Source organism: Pelodiscus sinensis, chromosome 9, assembly GCF_049634645.1.
Source record: "Pelodiscus sinensis isolate JC-2024 chromosome 9, ASM4963464v1, whole genome shotgun sequence".
NCBI classification, from domain to species: Eukaryota; Metazoa; Chordata; order Testudines; family Trionychidae; genus Pelodiscus; species Pelodiscus sinensis.
Window position 1 is genome coordinate 14,434,084 of NC_134719.1, and position 20,509 is coordinate 14,454,592.

The window sequence follows — 20,509 nt, forward strand, 5'->3', positions numbered from 1 at the left end:
AGCTCAAACTCTGTGGCATTTAAGAACTGTCACTGGAGTCAAGACATGGGCTTTAAGCAGACCTCAAGTATGAAATCCAGGGGTTCAAACTTGGGGGTGTGGGCTACTGTCTATCCAGCCCCCCAAAAATGGCACCCTTGCCATGCTTTCAGGTACACAAACCTGACTCATGCCTGTCCAGCCCACCAGTGCGGGGCTTCTGATGACTGGTGCTGACAGCTGACATCATCACCAGGCACCTCCTTCCCACTCAGCCTGCCCTGAGCTGCTGGGAGCCAGATCTATTAGTAGGGGCAAGGGCAGAACAATAAGCTTTGTTATCCAGCAAATTCAATTACCCAGCAACCCTCCATTCCCCATGAGTGCCGGATAACAAAACTTTCACTGTACTTCACACGCTCATGCACACTTTTGCAAAGTGGTCATCAAATGCTGCCAAATCAGAATTCTTATGATATTTTTTATTTCTATTGCAGTTACACCAAAAGATGCCAGACTGATTGTACAAGGTAATGTACAAACATAAAATACAAAGAACAGCCCCTGCCCTGAACAGTTTTCAGTCTAAGAATGTTTATGTTTGAACTGAATTTTACTCAGGTGCAAAGAGCTCAACAAGGTGTAATGTTGGTTGGTCCCATGTACACCAAAGTAACTCCGGAGTAACTGCACTAAAGAGAGTGGGACTAGAGCAATGTAAATAGGTGAAAGATCAGCCTCATACCCAGTATGCTGACATCATCATGCCCATTCTCCATCAGTCAAGTGTTAGTGGATCAGATGGTCTATTCTAAACAAGTTGGCAGACTGAAGAGGAGGAGCTTTGCTCAAGTGTCAATGGCACTTTTTAATAGGATAAAGAATAGATTAAGCAGTAGTGATACTGAAGTATTGACAAGATCCTGAACAAACAGTATCTGGGTTTAAGAATAACTTTATAGAAAGTTCATTGTATTAAAATGGAAATGCTTATGTACTGTTGCGTGCTTGTGCAGAACTTCTTTAGCACAAAGACAAGATTAATACAGTCTCTGGAAGGTATAAAGAAGTTCCAAGGTCTTTTTAGAACAATAGGCATGAAGTGGATTTCCTAGGAAATAGCCTGAGGTGAAAGCAATGCAAATTCTCCCCCTACAAAGCCAACTTTTTGGAGATATGTCCTAGAACAGCTATGGGCAACCTAGGCTAGTGAGTGGGCCATATAAGTGGCCTTCCTTCATTTCAGCGGGCCGCAAGATTGTCATAACCAAGACGTTCTCCCAGAATAGAGTAGTTTTTGCTAAGTGAGTGCGCATACCTAGAATTTGCAGGTTGTGCCGATCGAATCATATAGGCACTTTGACTGGATGCAGAAGAAGTGCATGGCTCCTAGACTGCCATCAGCACACAACTCGCTCCATGTACCTTTGCTTTATGTGCATGTCATTTTTAGTAACACTACTAGGGAAAAAACTGCATGGACGGAAATCTGGCAACAGTGGGCAACAGTAAACAAAATGTCTCATGGGCCACACATCAAACCCCAGTGGGCTATATGTGGTCCACAGGCTGCAGTTTGCCCACCACTGACCTAGAAAGAGATGTCTTTATATACTAACTATCTTCTCCTGAAAACTCCCATTCAGAGTTCCCTGAACTGCATACAGAGGGTACTGAGCAAGTTATGAGTGTGCTTGTTTGGAGCTGAAGCTGTGATGAACAAGGTTGCTTCTGTAGGAGTGTGTGTTTCTGTGGGGGAAGCAGGAGGAGAGGTATTAAAAACCTTCACCTGCCAGAGCCCATGTGAGAATTGGGATGACCCTCTGGTAAGTTAATTAGCCCATGTGTATGTTCTTTTATTGGTTTTCATGTTTTCCTTATAGTGCATTATGCCTTAAGACTAAAGTAGACTTGCTGATAAAGAAATGTGTGGTATAACTTATATCTGTTATCGCATTGCTACCTGTTTCTGACGAGAAAGCTAGCAGGTGTCCAAGGCAAATTCGCTGCCAGGGAATGACACAGTGAAATCGGGGGAACTGTCCAAGTAGAGAATATTCTAGTCAGAAGGGAGAGAGATGTGTCTCACTCAAGAGAGGACAGCTGAGGAGCTGAAAGCCAGGAGTGGATGCCTTTGCTGATAAGTGACAGTGTGGGGCCATGGGCCAGGCAGCTGGGCACACCTTGGTGCCAATAGCTGGGGCAGAGTGAGGCAGGGGTTGGGCTCGCCCTAGGCAGCGCTGAGGGGCTGGAGGTGAGGGTGGGGACAGCTTGGGGGCCAGTGTCCAGGGGCTGTGGGGATGTTCCTGAAGTGAAAGGAATGAGGCGGGAGGGATGACCCTCATAAAGCGGGCAAACTTGCGGAAGTGGTGGGTTATTCATTGTGTGCCTACAGATGCAATGCAAAAGAACATGTGACCATGTGCCAAAAGTTTTTGAATGAGTTTGCTGGTTTGCAGTATAAAAAAAGTGGTTGGGAATCACTGGGGTAGGGCACCCAAAAATGTGAGGCACCACTGGATCTTATTGTCCACCCATCTGCCGCCGCCTTTGCCTGTTCTGTGGATCTGCTTCCTCTGGAGAGGGTCTAGTTAACTTACAAGTGAAAAAGCCTGACAGACCTGTTAGCAGAACACCAAACCTGTGAAAGAGCCATTCACACGGTAATGAAATTACTTATCAGGCATTTGCCAACCCCAGGTATATACTGACAGTTTCTGAATTTACTGCGTTAGTCGACTGTTGAAATTTTGTTTAAAAAAATATTTCATTCCTGTGTTGCTGAAGATGATAAATTCACATCTCTAAAGTATCATTGTCCTTCCCAGGCTGCCATTAGACATAGGGGCATCAGTTTAATAGTACTGTGTAGGCCCCCATAAATCCTAAGGATGGTCCCGATCCAGCTGGACTCTTTCAATGAAATGTATCGGCAATTATACAAAGCCAATTCTGGCATGATTTACCGCTCAGCGAGGTGGAATCAAAACAGGAATGTGATGCTTTATATAGGTATTTAAAGTTTTCAGTGTCTGTTTGAACCTAGATGTTGTTGAGTAGTTTCTACCATGATCCACCTACACTTGCACTGAGTCGCACCTTACTCTACACGCCGTCCTGCTACTTTCAGTGGCGCTTTTCGCACGAGTGAATTAGGAGGGCAGAATCTGCCCCATCAACAGGGCTGGTGGAACAATTAGTATTGTGGGGGTGCTGAGAGCGATGGAACCAAACTGTAAACACTGTCTATGATGGAAAGAATGTCAAGCAATGGGTGTGGCAGCACTCCTAATTCCAGCACCTGGGCCTGTCAGGAATGGTCCATCATTAAATGCCACATGTGTAAGTGAGACTGGTATTTGACACCATATTGGTTTGCTGCTCACTCAGACCTAGAAGAGAGAGTAGCTCACCCCCAGGGGCTAGTTTAGAAATCGCTCGGGTTTAGAGAGTGAGGTGGGACACCTGAAAGTGCTTTGGTTTCCAAAGCTATGCAGTTCCTGCTCTTATAGGTAAGGCTGTGAGTGAGAAAGAGAAAGGAAGTGTAAAACCAGTAGCTGGAGGTGTATCTTTACTAGCTCTTACATGCAAACCAGACTGTAAACCACTGTTTACAAATTGTAGTAAAATATTCTCACAGATCAAATGACTCACTAAAACTGAGATTATTTTTTAAAAAATTAGGTTTCTGATACACATCAGTAAAATCAGAAAATTCAGAGTGAAAGGTGAACATAATACACCTTCTCTAGGCTTGGCATACTACACTGTGTGCATGGTTCAAGTACTGCTCTTAGAGGCAGAGCTGCATCAGGGACGTGGGATCTCAGGCTTGTTTAGCGTTTTCCAAGTTAATGCTTTTCCATCGGAAAATGCCTTTTCATTAACACTGAAACAAATGGTGGGCACCTGGAGATTACAACAACATTTTATTAGGTCAAATTCAGTTTTGACACATTCAGAAAGGAACATTCTGTTTTATTTTTTTCATTTCAAACAGACTTATTAAAAAAATTAGTTTAAAAATAAAAGATTTTAAATGAAATGAAACCTTTCAGGGAGGGTTTTTTATTTTGTTTTGATTCGGAAGAGAATCCTTAGTGTGGCATTTCTCACAAAAATGGAAATTCCAGTTCCTGCACTGGTCTAATGAGAAGCAAGAAAGTGTGTTCACTTTTGAACAGTGATATCTGCCTTTGGACATGACCAACTGCACAGCCAAGGGGATTGTACATTTAGGGCCTGCTTTAGGCCAATTCGACCGATTCCCCTGAATCAGGACCCGTGCCTAAGAGGGCCCCACGCCCTGGCGTGCCGGGCACGCTGCAGGAGGGGGTGGCGGCCCCAGAGGAGGAGTGCAGTGGCTTCCCTGACCCACAGGAGGGGTGAGAAGAACGCAGGGGTTTCCCTGCACCGTGGGAGGTGGGGTTGGCCCTGGGGCTTGGTGGGACATGACTCTGCCCTGTAGCTGGAGATTTAAAGGGGCTGTGACTCTTTTTTTGTATGCAGTGGGGGTTTTTTCTGTTTTTTGTTTTGTTTTTGTTGGGCAAACAAAAACATCCTGGCTGTCGGGGCCCCGTCGAAACTGTTTGAATTGGGCCCTGCACTTCCTAAAGCCGGCCCTGTATACACTTAGCTATTGGGGAGGCATGAGCAACATACATAGCAAAATTAGCTTATCTAGAACTGAAGAGCTATCCTACACTCAGCTGAATTTAGGAGATCTGGGTTCAGTTCTTGTTTCTGCCATAAATTTCCTGCATTATATAAGGGCCGTCTCCATAGGTGTTCCACCCTTGGAGAACCCATGCAAAATAATTAGCAGGCACTTAACATCTACCAGGATTCAGCATCCCCCCCTCCCACACACACACAGGGTCTCCTGCCTGCTATGAGCAACTCTTTAGTGGCATGTAGGAGGTGCTAGAAGATGAGGTGGAGGAGCAGGAATGGGGTATACTTGAGGAAGGAGCAGAACTGAGTGGGAAGAGAGAGGATGGGTGTGGAGGAGGAGCAGGAAGAGGTGGGTCTTGGGTGGAGTCTTGGGAGGAAAGTCTGGAGTGGAGGCAGACCCTGGTGCTGAGTGGGGATTGAGCATTCCCAGGGAGAGGAGGAAGCTGGTGCTTGTGTTGTGTGATGCTGGGCAGGTCATTTAACATTAGAACATAAGAACGGCCATACTGGGTCAGACCAAAGGTCCATCTAGCCCAGTATCCTGTCTACCGACAGTGGCCAGCACCAGGTACCCCAGAGAGGGTGGACCGAAGACAATGATCAAGCGATTTGTCTCCTGCCATCCCTCTCCAGCCTCTGACAAACAGAGGTCAAGGACACCATTTTATCCCCTGGCTAATAGCCTTTTATGGACCTAACCTCCATGAATTTATCCAGCTTCTCTTTAAACTCTATTATAGTCCTAGCCTTCACAGCCTCCTCTGGCAAGGAGTTCCACAGGTTGACTACACGCTGTGTGAAGAAGAACTTTCTTTTATTAGTTTTAAACCTGCTACCCATTAATTTCATTTGGTGTCCTCTAGTTCTTCTATTATGGGAACTAATAAATAACTTTTCTTTATCAGCCCTCTCCACACCACTCATGATTTTATAGACCTCTATCATATCCCCCCTCAGTCTCCTCTTTTCTAAACTGAAAAGAGGTTTAGGGTTTGATTTTCAGATGTGTGGAGTACCTATAATTCCAGATGACAGCAGTGGGCTCTGAAGATGTAGGTGGCTAGGGCTACAGGGGGTTCAACCCCCCAACCAATCTTGGCTTGCCATTTTCTGAGCCACCACACTTCTTCCACACATGCCCTGTTTGGCCAGTGAAGTCCTGTGTCCAAGTTAAAAAAGCCAGGAACAGGGCAGGTCAGGCTGTGGAGCTAAGAAGTCCCTACCTGTGTGCTGGAATCCCAGTAGCTGGAGCTAGACTCCTCAGTTCCAGAAGAAGCACGGTCTCCGAAGCAGTGGTTTCTGGGAAGGCTGAAGTCTGAAAAGTGTGGTTGCAGGAGGCTCCACTGGGCAGGAAGGCTGGAGAACCATGTCTGGAGCAGGTCACAGAGGAAGGCGCGCAGTGATATCCACGAACCCCAGCAGATGAGTAAGAAGGACCTGTCGAGGGGCTTCCTGGGAGTGGGTTAAGATGGAGCTGGAGCTGGAACAGTACAGAGTAGAGGATGAGGTTCATTGTGACAGTCCTGGGAGAAGGGTAAAGAGTGTGTGTGAGGGGAAAGAATCGGTTCCTGATGGCAGGTAGGGAAGGGAGAGCTCGAGACTTGGCCTGCTGGCACCCAGATCAGGAAGGGGGCAAGGTGATGTGGGGAATGGCTCTGGTTTATGCAGCTCTGCTCCTCTAAATCTGGAAGAGGTGAGAGCAGGGAGACAGGCCCAGCTCCCTGGGAAAGAAGCTACTGTTGTAGGATGAGTGTGAGGAACTTGCTCCACAAGCCACCTATGGTTTACAGGTGCTCAGACACTTTGAAAGCAAAGCCCCTAATCTCTCCCTCCCTTAGATTCCACATCTGTGAAAAGGGTATGGTCATGCTTTGTTTCTCCCACGCCTTTGTCTGTCATGTATTAGAATGAATGCGCTTCCGGACAAAGGCTGTTTCTTATTATGTGCATGTACAGAACCTGGCAGAATGGGGTCCAGTCTCAGTTGGGATTTGTAGGTGCTACTAAGTTCATATGGTTTTGCAGCGAAAACCTAGCAAAACCAGGAAAAATTCTGGGCTACATCAAATGGTGTAAATCTATGGCGCTATGCTGATTGTCACCAGCTGTTGATCTGACCTAGCACCTTTCACTATCCTTTCGGAACCCTTTTTGTACTCTAGGCAGTCTTACATTTGAAAAACAGAGGTCTGCAAGGGTCATCATCAGTGATTTAATAGCCAATGTTTGGGTTTTGCCAAAAATAAAAATGTTTCACATATTAATAGTGTGGCAATGTCATGATGAAGGTTTTAAAATGAAAATTTCAGATTTCGTCTTGCATTTCCTTGCAGGACAGGAAAGCCACCACTTGAAATTTGTCACCACCTTGGGACAGAGATTCATTAAAAGGACTCTGATCAGAAAGTGAAAGTGATTCATTTCATTTCACCTGCTGGCCATGCTGAGTGAAATGCAATACTTCAAAAGTACCCATGGGGTTTTTTTGAAAACCCACGTGTTTTTTTTTTCTCAGATGTGAAAATTTCACTTTTAATAATCATTGTGGATTCCATAGTTGGAATGGAATGTGCATAGTTTGGATCTGTTTTCTGTCAACTGCACCTTGATTATTGAATCAAACTTATTTGTTTTGTAAGTGGATGCTCCAATGTGGGTATTTTACACAGGTGTCTTAAAAAAAAGAAACCCTCCTACCAAATACTCAGATCATCACATTGTCAGATATGATTTTTAAAAAGCCCCATTACTGTCCTAAAATGTAGTAAAATAATAAAGCCAATACTGAAGCACTTTCTAAAGCGATTTTATGTGGCTCTGCATTTTAATAATGTAAAATGTAACAAATTGGGCACAACAGATCTTCCTGATCTCTGGGCAATGGCAAGTCACTACCAAAGGGATCAAATATTCGCACTGAAAAGTACTTTATTAACATCAAGTTTTGCTCCAAGAAATGCTCATATTTAATTTTTTTGTTGATTTTATAAAGTGACACAATTGTCCGTTGAGGTCTAAACTTCCTAATTAAATGTAATTAAGTAAATGGATGCAGAGGAGAGGCTTCCAATTTGTTTTTAAAGAGCTAAAGGCCCACATTTTTAGGGCAAACCCCCTTGTCAGTGGATCACATGTAGATTCTGACCTTTCTTTGCTTGTCTGTGCAGGATGCACAATTTTAGAAGCAGTGATGGAAGCTGGGGGAAAGCAAAGCTCTTCTATATGCCCCAAATTCCACACATTAGAGAGCTGGGTTGCAGGGCCCATGGCAAAATAATTTTCCAGCTGTGTTTCCATACTAAATTAGCACCTCTGCTGCTGGAGCGATTCAGAGCCTTGTTGTGTAGCTGCAGCACTACCAAAATTTGACTCCATTCAGATGGAGGATTGGCTGCAGGCCCAACCTTAAGGCAAGGCGAGAAAGGTGGTTGCCTTGAGCCCCGCACCTTCAGGGCCCCATGCTGCCCAGTGCCCACCCGCCCAGCTGCTCGCTCGCTGCCCTGGCCACCCGGCCACGCGGTGCAGCCAACCACAACATGCCGCCTTGGGCCCCGCAAACTCTTTGGCTGGGCCTGGTTGGCTGGGTCAAATGAATTGGCCTACTGGAAGTCTGTTCCTGTGTGGAGTGCAGGATATTTTGCCAACTGCTTGACTCCAAGCATCACCAGCTTAATACTAGGTGGGCTAGACAAAGGGGAGACTCTCTAGCTAAGGAAGACCCGGGAACCCTATCAGCATGGGGAAAGTGGGAACCAGAATTTGCCTCCCTCCCCCAAGAAATATCTGAATTGGCATCATTGTGAGTCTCTTGTAAATACTTCCCTGAGATTTCTAATCTTACTTAAATTCAATTTACTTCTTTCTTCCATGAGCAGTGATAGCATCTTCTATACCAGCTTTAAGGGTATTTGCTATTTGAATGCAATCATGTATTCAAATAGCAGTCTGCTAGAACATAGTATCCCTAGGGGCTTACAGAGGAATTTGGTCTTAGAGCCCTATGAAAGTAGACCCTATGACCTCTGCAGAGGGGTTAATCTGATGAAAACCTCAGCATGAGCCCCAGCTCTGCTCTGTGTGCACTGAGGCTGAGCCAGGGAAGGCCCAAGCCAGTGAAGATATTCTGGCGTCAATTCTTGGAGGTTACAAGAACTGTATGTATCATTTTATATATTTTTCTTTTCATGTGCATATAATCACTTCCAGTGGCTGGGCTTGTGTTTTGGTTCGTACAGCCAAGCTAGGCAATTGACTTGGCTCTCTTTTCAAACCCTGTGGCTTGCTGGATGCCAGAACCTAAAACACTGAGTCGGGCTCCTCTTTGTACTCTCGTCCCATACAACTGGCTCGAACAATGTAGAGTTTCCCTGAACGTACACGTACAGCCATTAATCCAAATCAAATGCCTCTCGGAGTCAGGCATGAAGGTCAACAATGCAAATTGTTTGGTTCCCTAAACTGCCTTTCCTCCTACCTGGAAAAATTTTGTGGTACCCAAGTTTGATAAGTGAAGATCCAATAAAGCAAGAAATTTTAAAAAATGACACCAGCATTGGCAGGCCCTTACTGAAGTTCCAAGCTGACCTGCTTGGGACCTTGTTGGCCTCGCGTGATGGGGAAATGCCTTCATTGGAGGTAAGGGATTTGATGTCTTTCCTGGTGGATTTCCTTGAGGCTGCAGCCAGCTTCGCATTTCCAGGGAAGCTGGAGGGGCACTGCCAGTTGACAGCATTCATAAAGGAGTCTTGAGGGACTTTCTAATGCCAGCTCAGCCCTAGAGAGCAGCAGGGCAGAAAGAGACACATGAGCACTCATGGAATTAAAAAAAAAAATTGACGTCTTCAGACTCTGAGTTTTGTCTGGCATGGCATAGTGCAGAATTTTGCATCGGGAACAGCATGTGGACCAGCTGTACTCTTGCCCTAATTCTGTTACTTATACAATACTTACATTTCCTAATAGAAAAATCCTCGGATCTAAGAGGATATTGCTGTCCAAGGTCATATAAGCTCTGAGAAGCACTTTGTCCTAGCATGTATGCATTCCATAACCATGTGTATTGAATGAACATTCAGTACTCTGCAGCTCCAGCACATAGTGTTGGCTCTGATCCCTGCTTTAGCCAAACTGGTTGGCGTACAGTATGTTCTAAACAGCACATCTTGCTGTGTAAGCCTCTAGTTTACATCTGGGGTAGAGTATCTATGAAGTCCATCTAGAATTAGTTATCTATCCTTCCAGATTTAAGTCTGTGTCCCATGTGGTTTTGTTTTCTGAATCTACGTGTCTTGGGGCTTGTCCCATCCTCTCCCTAGCTTACTGCAATCTTCCCATCTAGATTTCCCTGATCCACACACAACACCCCTCCCGCCTGCCATATCTGTCCTCACTCCTGTTTCATCAGTGAAACCAAGTCCCTCCCTTCTGGAATCATCTTTTATCTTGTGCTGTGCTGAGCACACTGCAACTGACAAAAACCGGTAATAAATGGGTCAGCGTGATCCAGATAAGAAACCCATAGCACCAAGGGCCGCTGTGAACAAATAAGCACTCTGCTTCTCTGAAAGGCCACAGGGAGATTGCTGCCTCAGGAGGCTTGCATTCTGGGCAGGGCTTCGCTTTGAGTGGAAGTATATTGTTGAGAATGTTCCCAGGAGGACTGGGGGAAAGACTATGGGCAGGGAAGCAGAAGAAAAGGCCCAGCCACCCTAGAAGAAAAAAAGGGGAGAGCCTGGAATTGGCAGTGCTAACCCCTGGGTTATTCTGGATTTACCACACTGTCAGAGAAAGTTTCGGCTCAATGTTATGAAGGCTTTGTTTTCTTCTTTCCCTTCCCGAAGAGGAGAGAAACACAGAGAAGAAACCTAGTACTGTGGATTATTCTGAGTCTTTCATAGACCATATATGAGGCTCTCTGGAGGAGGGATTATCTCTTGCTATCTGTATAGCTGCTAGCAGCGCTGATCTCTGTTGGGACAGGCGGTTGCCCCTGCAAGGCAAAAGACCTAGATTTTCTCCTGGAGAACCGCACACACAAGGTTCTAAGAGCTAAGGTTCTAAGATAATACCTCTAAGAGACTTTCTAAGTAAAACTCTCTGGAGGAGAGCTAGAGCCCCTTCTTCGTGCTACATATGCTTGTGACAGCCTTTGAAGTGGAGGAGGAGCAGGGGAGCCAACAGGATCGCAAGATTCCTGGGCAATGGGTGGGTGGGGGGATGGCTCCACACTCCCGGAAGGGGCAGGGCTGGGGCAGCCAGCCTACAACTCCTCTCCCCCCCGGAGCACTCAGCATGGGGCTCCGGCATGTGTCACTTGTTGCTCCGGTGATTCTAAAGGACCCAGGGCTCTGGCAGCCACCACTGCCACAGTAGTAGCAGCCAGGAGCCCTGGGCTCTTTAAAATCACCAGGCCGCAGAGTAACTGACCCCTTTTCCACCCCCCTTGGCAGGCCTGAAGAGGAGAGTTGTCGTTTCTGTATTATTGGCCCCCTCCCGTTTCTCCCACTCAACACCCACCCCCTCGAGGATGCTCCTGACCAAGAGTACGGCAGATTTCTGGAGTAACTGGCTGCGGGTGGGAGAAGACGGAGCAAGAGGTGCCTCCCTCAACACATTGCCTCTTTGTCTCATCTGGATTTCCACATGGAGGCAGTTATGCTGGGAGCTGGTTAGCCTCCCTCTGAGTCCCCTGTAGGTCTGCTACTGAGGTGCATTAGCATAGCTACATGAAAAGGAGGCTGGCACACTGGGGAGCTCCCTGCCATAGCTCCTGGCTCACTGCAGAACAGGGTTCCCATCCCTGTGGCAATCTACAGTCTGCAGAGCAGAGATGCAGCACTGCCTCCACACTGTAGCCTCTCAAGCCCCTCCACTGTAGCCCCCTTCTGTTTTCCCCTTGTAAGAGAGGGCTGGTAAGACAGCTCTAGGAATTTCCTTTCTAATGGCTCCCCACCACTCCCATTACACCTTGACATGGATGTTCATCATCCCTGAGTACTGGAGCCAAGGGAAAGCAACTGGAAAGAATTAGAAGTATATGTTCAATTAGGGTTAGCAGGACCAGGCCAACTCCAGTCTCATGAACGTGACTTGAAGGCAGCCAGCTATCACTCTGATCCTGTTCTCAATGAAGACTGTGGAAGTTCTGGCAGAGGCTGCAGTGGGAAGAGGATCAGGATGTCTATTTGCTACATAAATATTAATAGACAAACATGCCTGGAGAGGAAGCTGAGGACTGTCTGCTGACACTGAGCAGCTATCTTGCCAAGATGCCACCTGGCAAGGTGCACGTACCACCCCCGGAATAGCATTTCACTTCTTAACTTGTAAATAAACCCACAAATAGATGAGGCAGAGCTGTGGCTTTTCATGCACAGCTGGTACAAGGTCGTACGTTTTCCCTTGTAAGCATGCTTTAACTAAATTTGTTCTTCATTTTCTGTGTCCAGGGTTTGAAGTATTATTAGGCTTTACACTACAAGTAGCAGCACTGTGAAATGCCACAGACCTTTTTCTGTCAGTGAGTGTCATGTGACCGTTTTACTGGGTGCGATCGCCCCCTCCCGGTGGGGCAGGGGAGTTCAGAGGATCCACCATCTACGTCTGACGTACATTTGTCCTGGGGCCTGCTCCCCGGGACGGGGTACGTGAGTGCGATCACCTGGAACTATGTCAGTGCTGGGGTTCGGCGGACTCACTGCCCCGCCCCTGTCAGGGATCCATGGGTCCTGTACGGAAGGGGAGATTCCGGGGGCCTGTTCCTAGGAAAGGTCCTCCCCGGAAGGGGGTAAGGGATGCCAAGCGTCTGGTTCGCGTTCGTGGTCACCCGGTTCCCCGGGAGTTGTGGGGTGACGTATCTACGGGGTAGGTTGAAGCGGCGGGGACAATGGGGGTGTGTGGGGGACCCAGGCCCACCCTCTCCACCGGGTCCCAGCCCGGGGCCTTAAGTGGGGGGTAACCAACACGTTCCCTCCACGACAGGTGGGGATAATCCCCGAAACTCACCTGCCCACGGGCGCCAAAAGCACTCTGCCCCGGGCTTCTTCCACTCCCCGCTCCCTGCCGCCCTGCTGGGGGGTCCGCCCAGGCCACTTACCATGCCCGAGCCATCGGCCCCGTCTGGCCAGTGTCCTGGATGCTCCGACGTCGCTCCTCTTGCCCTCCAGCGGGGCTGGATGCTCGTCCTTCTGGGGGGCGTTCGGTAGCTCCTCCCTGAGCCTCCCCCAGCTGTCTCACCCGTCTGCTTTTCAAACAGCCCGGGCAAGGATGCCGGGGGCACCAGCCCCACCCCTCCGGCATCTACATGCCCCATTGTGCAATGGCCGGGGCTCGGAGCTCTGCCCTCTGCCCTGCACGGCCCCGCGCAGCTGGCACGGTCGCCGGGCTCCCGGCCTGCCTGCTGCGGCCGCGTCTGGCCCCACCCTCTTTGCCACGGGGCCATGCATGTTCCCCCGTGCCAGGTCTCAGCCCGACCAGGGCTATTCTGGCTGTTCGGGCCATCTGCCTGCCCTCTCCGTGCCGGGGGAATGGTGATCCCCCAACCCGGGTTAGTGCGGACCCCGCTGGGTCCGTCACATGTCACCTAACAGATGACAATAATCAAAGAAGGCAGACAGTAAGAGACAGATCTGTCCATTCAGCCCATCCCCCTTTCAGTGCTAGAGTATTTCCTGCCATGTCTTGTTCAGCATGGTTTTGACTGGAGGTGATTCTGAGTTGGAAAGTCTGGATCGAGATTAGAATTTCCCCCTAGTTTACCCTGCTTCTTGAATCTTGGTTCGGTTTCTGGTAGGTTCTGAGAAATTATCCAGTCTCACCTCCTGTATAATCCAGGTCATAAAATTTCATCCGGTTACTCCTCTGTTGACTCCCTTTTGTTTGATTAAAGCATGTCTTCAAAGAAAGGCATCCAGTTTTGTTCTGAAGTCTTCAAGAGAATCCATCACTTCCTTTGTAGCTTGATTCTATGATTGCCCCTCCTCACTGCTAAAATGTTGATATTTTAGACTACTTGGGTGCATCTACACTACAACGCTATTTCAGGATACCGAAGTATCCCGAAATACCTATCCTGCATCTTCATAGTCAAGCCTTTATTTCAGGCTTGCTATTCCGATGTCCCTGTAAACCTCATTCTACAAGGAGTAAGGGACATTTCGGAATAGCACTTTATTTCAAAATTTGGCACTGTGTAGACAGCACCAAATGACAAAATAAGCAGTTTTGAAATAGCACTGAAATAAGAAATGCAATTTGTGTAGTTCAAATTGCATATCTTATTTCAAGTTACAGTGCAGTAACCTTCTGATTTCTTTTCAGCTCTGCTTCTCTTATTCCATGTGCTCCTCTTTAATGTTCTTCCTCCCTTAAACTTTTTTTTTAATTTTAAATCAGTGGCTGGCTTCTCTACTATGTATCTTCAATGGCATCAAGTTCACCTTCAAGTTGGCCTGGTTCACCTTCCATGCCTGTAAGACTGATTTCAATGGTGCCTTTACATGTGGGCACATCAAAGTGTTTTTAACCACTCATGGAGATGATTATGCCCTTCTATAAAATGGGTTATTTACTAAGGCCAAGTCTACATTGGCACTTTATAGCATTGCCACTTTCCGTCTCAGGGGTGTGAAAAAACACACCTCTCCCTCCAGCAAATCAAGTGACAGCACTTTAAACTGTTACCTGTAGACAAAGCCTAAGTCATGTACTGGTCTTTAAGGCACTGATTTTTGCCTTCCTCCTCCATCTCTGTTGCACAGGGGAACTCTCAAGATCCTCAATCTTAGTCTTCCGGTCTCTCACTTCAGCACTACACATTGTGAAGAAATATCCCTTTCTGTGCCGTGTAAGGTCACCAAAGCTGGCCACATGGCTGTAGAATTCTTTCAAATGCTGTCAGGTTTGTGTTGGGGGGAGAAATTTCACATCTGTATTGTCTCAGGTCCAATTGATGAAATTACACACAAGTTCCTAGGTTTGCTGTGAAGTTATTATGGGTAACCTGATAGGCACATTGTGGACTATGGAAGAATGATGAACACGAGCTTGCCCTGGCTGCCGTGCTCCTGTGTGTCGCAGCCGCCTTGGATTAGGTGCTGTATCATGTACACGCTGAAAGTTTCATTTGAAAATGACCTGATCGACTTGAAGTTGTGAGCTGGCGAATTCCTAGCCTACTGCCAAAACTAGCGATGGGCGAAATTTAAAAAGAATTTGGAGGATTGGTTGAGAATTCAGAACTCAGGTGCTTAAATTAAATGCCTTTGTAATGGGTGAAAGTAATTTAAATTTCTTATAGATACTGTCCTATCACAACTGTCCCTGGTGGGGGGAGGAGGGCTCAGGGCAAGGGGTTGGAGTGTTGCTATACAACAGTACCTGTAAAAATTTTAAATGTGGGGTGCAGTGTGGGGGAACTCAGGCAGAGGATTCAGCTGTGGAGTGTGCAAGAGTAAGGGCAGGGGGTTGGGAGTGGGGGGGGAGGCTTAGGGCAGGAGATGTGGGGGCGCGGGAGTCAGGGCAGGAGATGTGGGGGAGATGCTCAGGCTGGGGGCATGTGGAGGGGTGCAGGAGCTGAGGCAGGAGGCTGGGGGTGTGAGGTGAGGCTCAGGGCAGGGGGCTGGGCTGTGTATGTAGGTGGGAGTGAGGAGGCCTGGGGAAGTAGGCGGTGGCAGGGGCAATCCTGGTTCCCGCCGGGTTACCTATATCTGGCTGGTGGATGGGTCCCTGTTTTGCTGCTTCTGTTTACTGCATTGCCACAGGGGAGCTCGGGGCCAGCTGTGTGGGGGGCACTGTTGCAGAGAAACCAGCAGCAGCATGAGAAACCCTCCCGACCTGCCACTCCCATTCCCTGGCTTCTTTCCACAGGCCTCCCTTACAGCGCACCCCACGCCAGCCCCTTTCACACCTGCCTGCCTCACCTGGCTGCATGCATGGGGCCGTCAGAGCCAGCCTGCAGCAGGAGCCCCAGGAGCCCGGCTAAGAGAGCACACTACAGGCAGCCCTGCCCCCCACAGCCCGCTCTTATCGAAGTGGCGCACCAAGGCACACCACTTTACTTTCACCTCTGACTCGGGCACAGCTTCAGAGAGGGCATGGCTCCTCCACTTCAGGCCTCCATCTTTCATTCTGCGACACACGTGCCTGATCAGCAGGCAGCACTTGAATCTGCCATTCCCATCTGGCAGGTTCTTTGCTGATCACTGGACCGAGTTCTTCACGTTCCCTGCACTTCAGGGCTCTCCGGCGATGGTTAACCACAAAGTGCATTGCATGTTAGAATTGTACAACAGGGCAACCTGCCCCTTTAAACAGCTTGCCAGCCCCTTCAGTTACCCCTGCTCCACCATGCCTGGGCAGGGTGTGGGACTTAAAAAAGGAAGAAAGCCCAGCAGATGGGGATTGAATAACTGGAGAGAACTGGGGAAGGAGATAACTGGGGCCACTTGCATTTCCCTGAAGGCTAGACTTGTTTATCAAGGACTGGCTGAGGAAGAGACGCAGGGAAGAGCAGGGAGTCTCTCCACTGGAAGACCTGATGGAAAACAGGTGCAGTAAAAGAACTAGGTCTGTTTTGGCAGGGACTGGGGAAGAAGTCCAAGTAAGCCCAGAGCCAGAGGCCAGTGAGAGGGCCAGTGTATGGCCTGGCTACTGTGAACCCTTGGAACTAAGGTTGGGAGGGCAGAGGATTTCTCACAAACATTAGTGAAAGAGCTGCAGGGCAGAGCTGGAGTCAAGGGGACGCAAGGTGTGGTGTGTTCCAATGTGGGAGAGAACATAGAATTGACAGGGCCTGTGGCCTCCTTGCTCAGTGATTGACAGTGAGAAATAAAGGTACAATGTGAAATGCTACCAAGTACATGCTCCGGAGAGGGTGGGACTAGCTGTGACTTAGCCAGAGCACTAAATAACTGAAGCAGCCGGGAGGGTAATGGCAGCTGAACAGAGGTGTAGACTGGAGGACCAGGGGGAACTAAGGCAAAGCTGCTGCAGTGCCCCACTGTATAATGATGGGGCTGGTGAGTCTTGTAATGCCTGTAAAGCTGGAAGAGTGAATTGTCCAGGGTTTGTAGAGCAGCTGCTCAATCTGCTGAGCCAGAAGTGCGTGAGTGCCCTGTGAGGCTATACGGGCAGCTTATGTGTGCTGCTGTGAGGTTGCTAGTGTTGTCATGGCCTTAACCTAGAAGTGGGGAACCTGTTTTGGATCTAGGGCTGCTGATTCACAGAAAAATGAGTTGGGGGCTGCACAAAAGGAAGAAAGGGGAAAAAACCCATCTCACTGCCGTGGCCCCTGACTGAGAAGCAGAAAGACACTCCCCACATCCCCCTCGCATACCAGAGCCTAGGTGGGCCCATGCTTAGTAGATTTTGTCGTGTCCTCCCCCCCCCCCAAGCTCTGGGGTGGGGCCAAAAATGGGGCTAAAAATGCTGTGCTTCCGTTTTCTTGGCTAGGGGAAGGAAAAAGGGGAGCGGAAGCACTTCTGGCCCCAGCTTGCCCGATTCTGGCCTGCAAGACTTGGGTTGCCAGGTGTCTGGTTTTCGCCCGACTGTCCATTATTTGGGTCCCCGGTCTGGTAAAAAAAAAAAATGAAAAGTACTAGACATGTGAAATGTCTGATATTTCCTGTTCCTGCCGGATGGAAGCCCGGTAGGGACAATTTTTCCCTGCCGCATCTTTGCAACTTTGGTCTCCCCCCCTCTTTTTGGGAAGGCTTAACAACTTTGGTCTCCCCCCTTTTTTTTTCCCCAACAGAATTTTTTCCCATTTTTTGGGGGGGGGGGAGGTGTTGTTCAGTATTCTTTGTTAAACCATCTGGCAACCCTAGTTCCTCCCCCCACTCAAAGTGGGGAGCTAGTGATGGTGCTCCAGACCTACAGGGGCAGGGCTGGTGCTCCTGCACTGAATCCCCAGTGCTCTGTGGGGGAGGAATCCCAAACCTCAGGGGCCAGATACAGGCAAGCCGGTGCAACCTCACCTCGTGCTGTACTAGCCACCCTGACATTGGTGTCAGGGGAGCAATAGGTGTGTTACAGCGTTCCAGGGACCGGTTGAAATGTATCTCTTTTCCTTCCAGTTCTGCACTGCCATAAGGTCCACGTGGTTGCGCCAGTGATGTATGCTAGAGGTGCTCTCTGGCAGCTTAGGCTGGGGTCAGGTGTGTGTGTGAGAGAGAGGCAATCTACCCCAAAATGTGGGAAATTAAAAAGTGTCTCTTGTGGGGATCTAGTAATTGTTTTAATTTGATTAACAATCAGCAGAAGAGAGGTGATAATTATTGGCAGATAACAAACTTCCATCAATCTATCTCATGTTTATGGTTGCTGCAGTGTGAAGATTTGATGCTGAGGGACAAATTCTTCAAGATCTACTCTGGCAGCACAATGACATTGTAATAGACATCAGGCCTCCTGAGCAGCAAACTTCACTTTTGGATCTGACTTGAGCCCAAATTCCTGGAGTATTCTGAGCTGGAGCCTTGATTAGCTGCTGGACTGGAATCTTAGGGTTTATCTCAGGCCCAATATCTGCTCCAGAACATATTTCAGGGACTCTTTGTGTCCTGCAACACCAATTTTAGTGACATAGGGCCACCCCTGTGGTGCTAGTTTGTTTTTCATTGAGCGGTTTCTCATGGAGGGGAAAAAAGGCCCAGCAGTTGTGAAAGAAATTGCCTAACATCTGCTGGGAAGATGGTCAGTTAAGACATCCGACTGCTTTTTCTCTGCAAGAATTTATGAAGCAGAACCAGTTCCCATCAAGTTTAACATCTTGAAAAAATGGGTATTCTTGGTTCCAGACCCCAGATCTGTAATATGGGCTGCTAGTTTCCGACAATACACTATGTATAGGGACACACATTCTCTACTTCCAAAATGCAGCTAGAATAGAAGAGCTTTCCTGATTAATAATAATACATACTTGAGAGGGTTAAACGTTTCACTGATGCTGAGGTGGGTCATATTTGATGCAGATTGCCTAGATGGTAGATATGCATTCTGAAATCTCAGTTTGCAGTGGGGGATTCTAAAATCTAGAATCCAAACCAGATGTGCAACCAAGAAGAGCAATGTGTATTACAAAGTGTTGTGAAATAGCCCCAGGGACGCAAATAAGCAAAAACAGCCCTGTTCCTTAGCAACCTACACAACAAAAACAAACAGCCTGGTTGGCATTGATAGGGCAGGTTTTGCTCTCTGCTATGGAAAGGAAGGATGGGGGATTGCTTTGATCCAGTTGGGAGTTTTAGGTGACCAGGAAACCCCTTCCTGATTAGCATTACCGTTATCTGGTTCTTCTGTCTTGATCAGACCATCTCCTGTGCTTTTTATGTGGTTTCTAATTCTCATGCGAAAGTATAGGAGTTGGATAATAATGATGCACTCTGTTCATTTCCGCTGCATGCCTACATTCTAACCCAGTTGGTGTCCTTGAATCTCCAGTGATTAATAATAATAATCACACCTGCAGAGTCACTGAAAGTGAAAAATAAAGGCAAAATGGGTGTGAAATGCTACCAAGTCAAGACTTTCAATTGGTGTGAAAAACTAGACCAGATGCAATGGAGAATCGAGCCTCAGATTTCTAAGATTCATGGAAAATGAAGTGTTTAAAAAAGCAAGGAAAATAAAAAGTTGAAATATTTATTAATAGATAGTTTCAAGGCTAAACTCAAACTAATTTGCAGATAGCTTTCCCCTTGAGCACATACAGAATCTCCTTTTAAAATATTGTCAAGATATCCCAAGATAGACAAGATTTTTAAAAATAACGAGGTTAGGGTTCTTTTTACCTTCTGGTATTTCAGTCATGATTCATGTTTTCCAGTGTTTCTTCCCCAAATGGGGCTAAAAATGTATTTCTTTACATAAGACCCTGAAGCCTGGTGTACATTAGAAAGTGTTACTGACTTAGGAAGGTTAGTTGAGAGCATGGGAGAAAAAGCTCCAACACATCCTTATACTACACCACTTTTACTGATACAGCCATGTCAACTTAGGCTGGGATGGGTAAAAGGGCCTCCACAAGCTGGATCTGGCCTGCCAAGCGGGTGGATTCGGCCCATGGAGGCCCTGCTGCTCTCCCGCCCCAGGCTAGTTAAGGCCTGGGAGCAGGAGAGCGCATGAAGCCTCCTCCCGCCCTGCCATGAGCACATGATGCTTTGAAGCGCTGTGTGCTGCTCGCAGGGCTGGGGGGGGGGGGGGGGGGGAGAGAGTGGAGGAGGCTTCCCACACTCCCCTGCCCCCAGGCCCTGATTGGCCTGGGGGTGAGGGAGCATGCCAAGCCTCTTCCAGGGCATGAGTGCCTAGTGGGATGGGGGGCAAAGGGGCTCCCCCATCTCCAGACCAATCATGGTCTGGGGATGAGGTAGCCCCGCCCCTTCCTGTTTAGGCCACACCCCTTCTGGGCGGCCCAGGGCTACTTCAAACATTTTTGGTCTGACCTTTGGTCTGACCCAGTATGGCCATTCTTATGATTCGCCTCCTTGCCCAGGGGCCCACGGAGGCTGTTGGTGCCCCTGAGGAGGGAAGTGCAATGTTGGAATAAAGGCACACAGACAATATTTCAATGTTATAGGTGATTATAGTGCCGTCTGTGTCTCCTTCTCCTGCTCTCCCAATGCCTAGTCCCTAAATCTGATTTGCATGGAATTCCAGGTTCCTTCCATAGGCCGGCTACATTCATGTTCCTTGGAGCTAGCAAAATCTGGTGTGGTGGATAGCATGCAGCAAATGAGGCAGAGACAACTATTGCAAAGATGGTTTTCATTTCATTCATGGACCCATACAAGGATTTGGTTCTTTGAATACTTGAATAACTGTAAGACTGAATAAGGACTTAGAATAGTTCGCTCACTAC

At 47.9% G+C, this 20,509-nt stretch overlaps 1 protein-coding gene across 1 annotated transcript in view; it reads left to right on the forward strand.

Annotated features, from left to right (window-relative positions):
- The first annotated feature begins 487 nt into the window (after positions 1 to 487).
- FGGY (FGGY carbohydrate kinase domain containing) overlaps positions 488 to 20,509 on the forward strand; it is a 318,624-nt gene continuing 298,602 nt past the window's right edge. Inside the window, exon 1 of the transcript XR_012905874.1 lies at positions 488 to 509. The gene's annotated coding sequence lies outside the window, so the exon portion shown is untranslated. The remainder of the gene's footprint in view (positions 510 to 20,509) is intronic.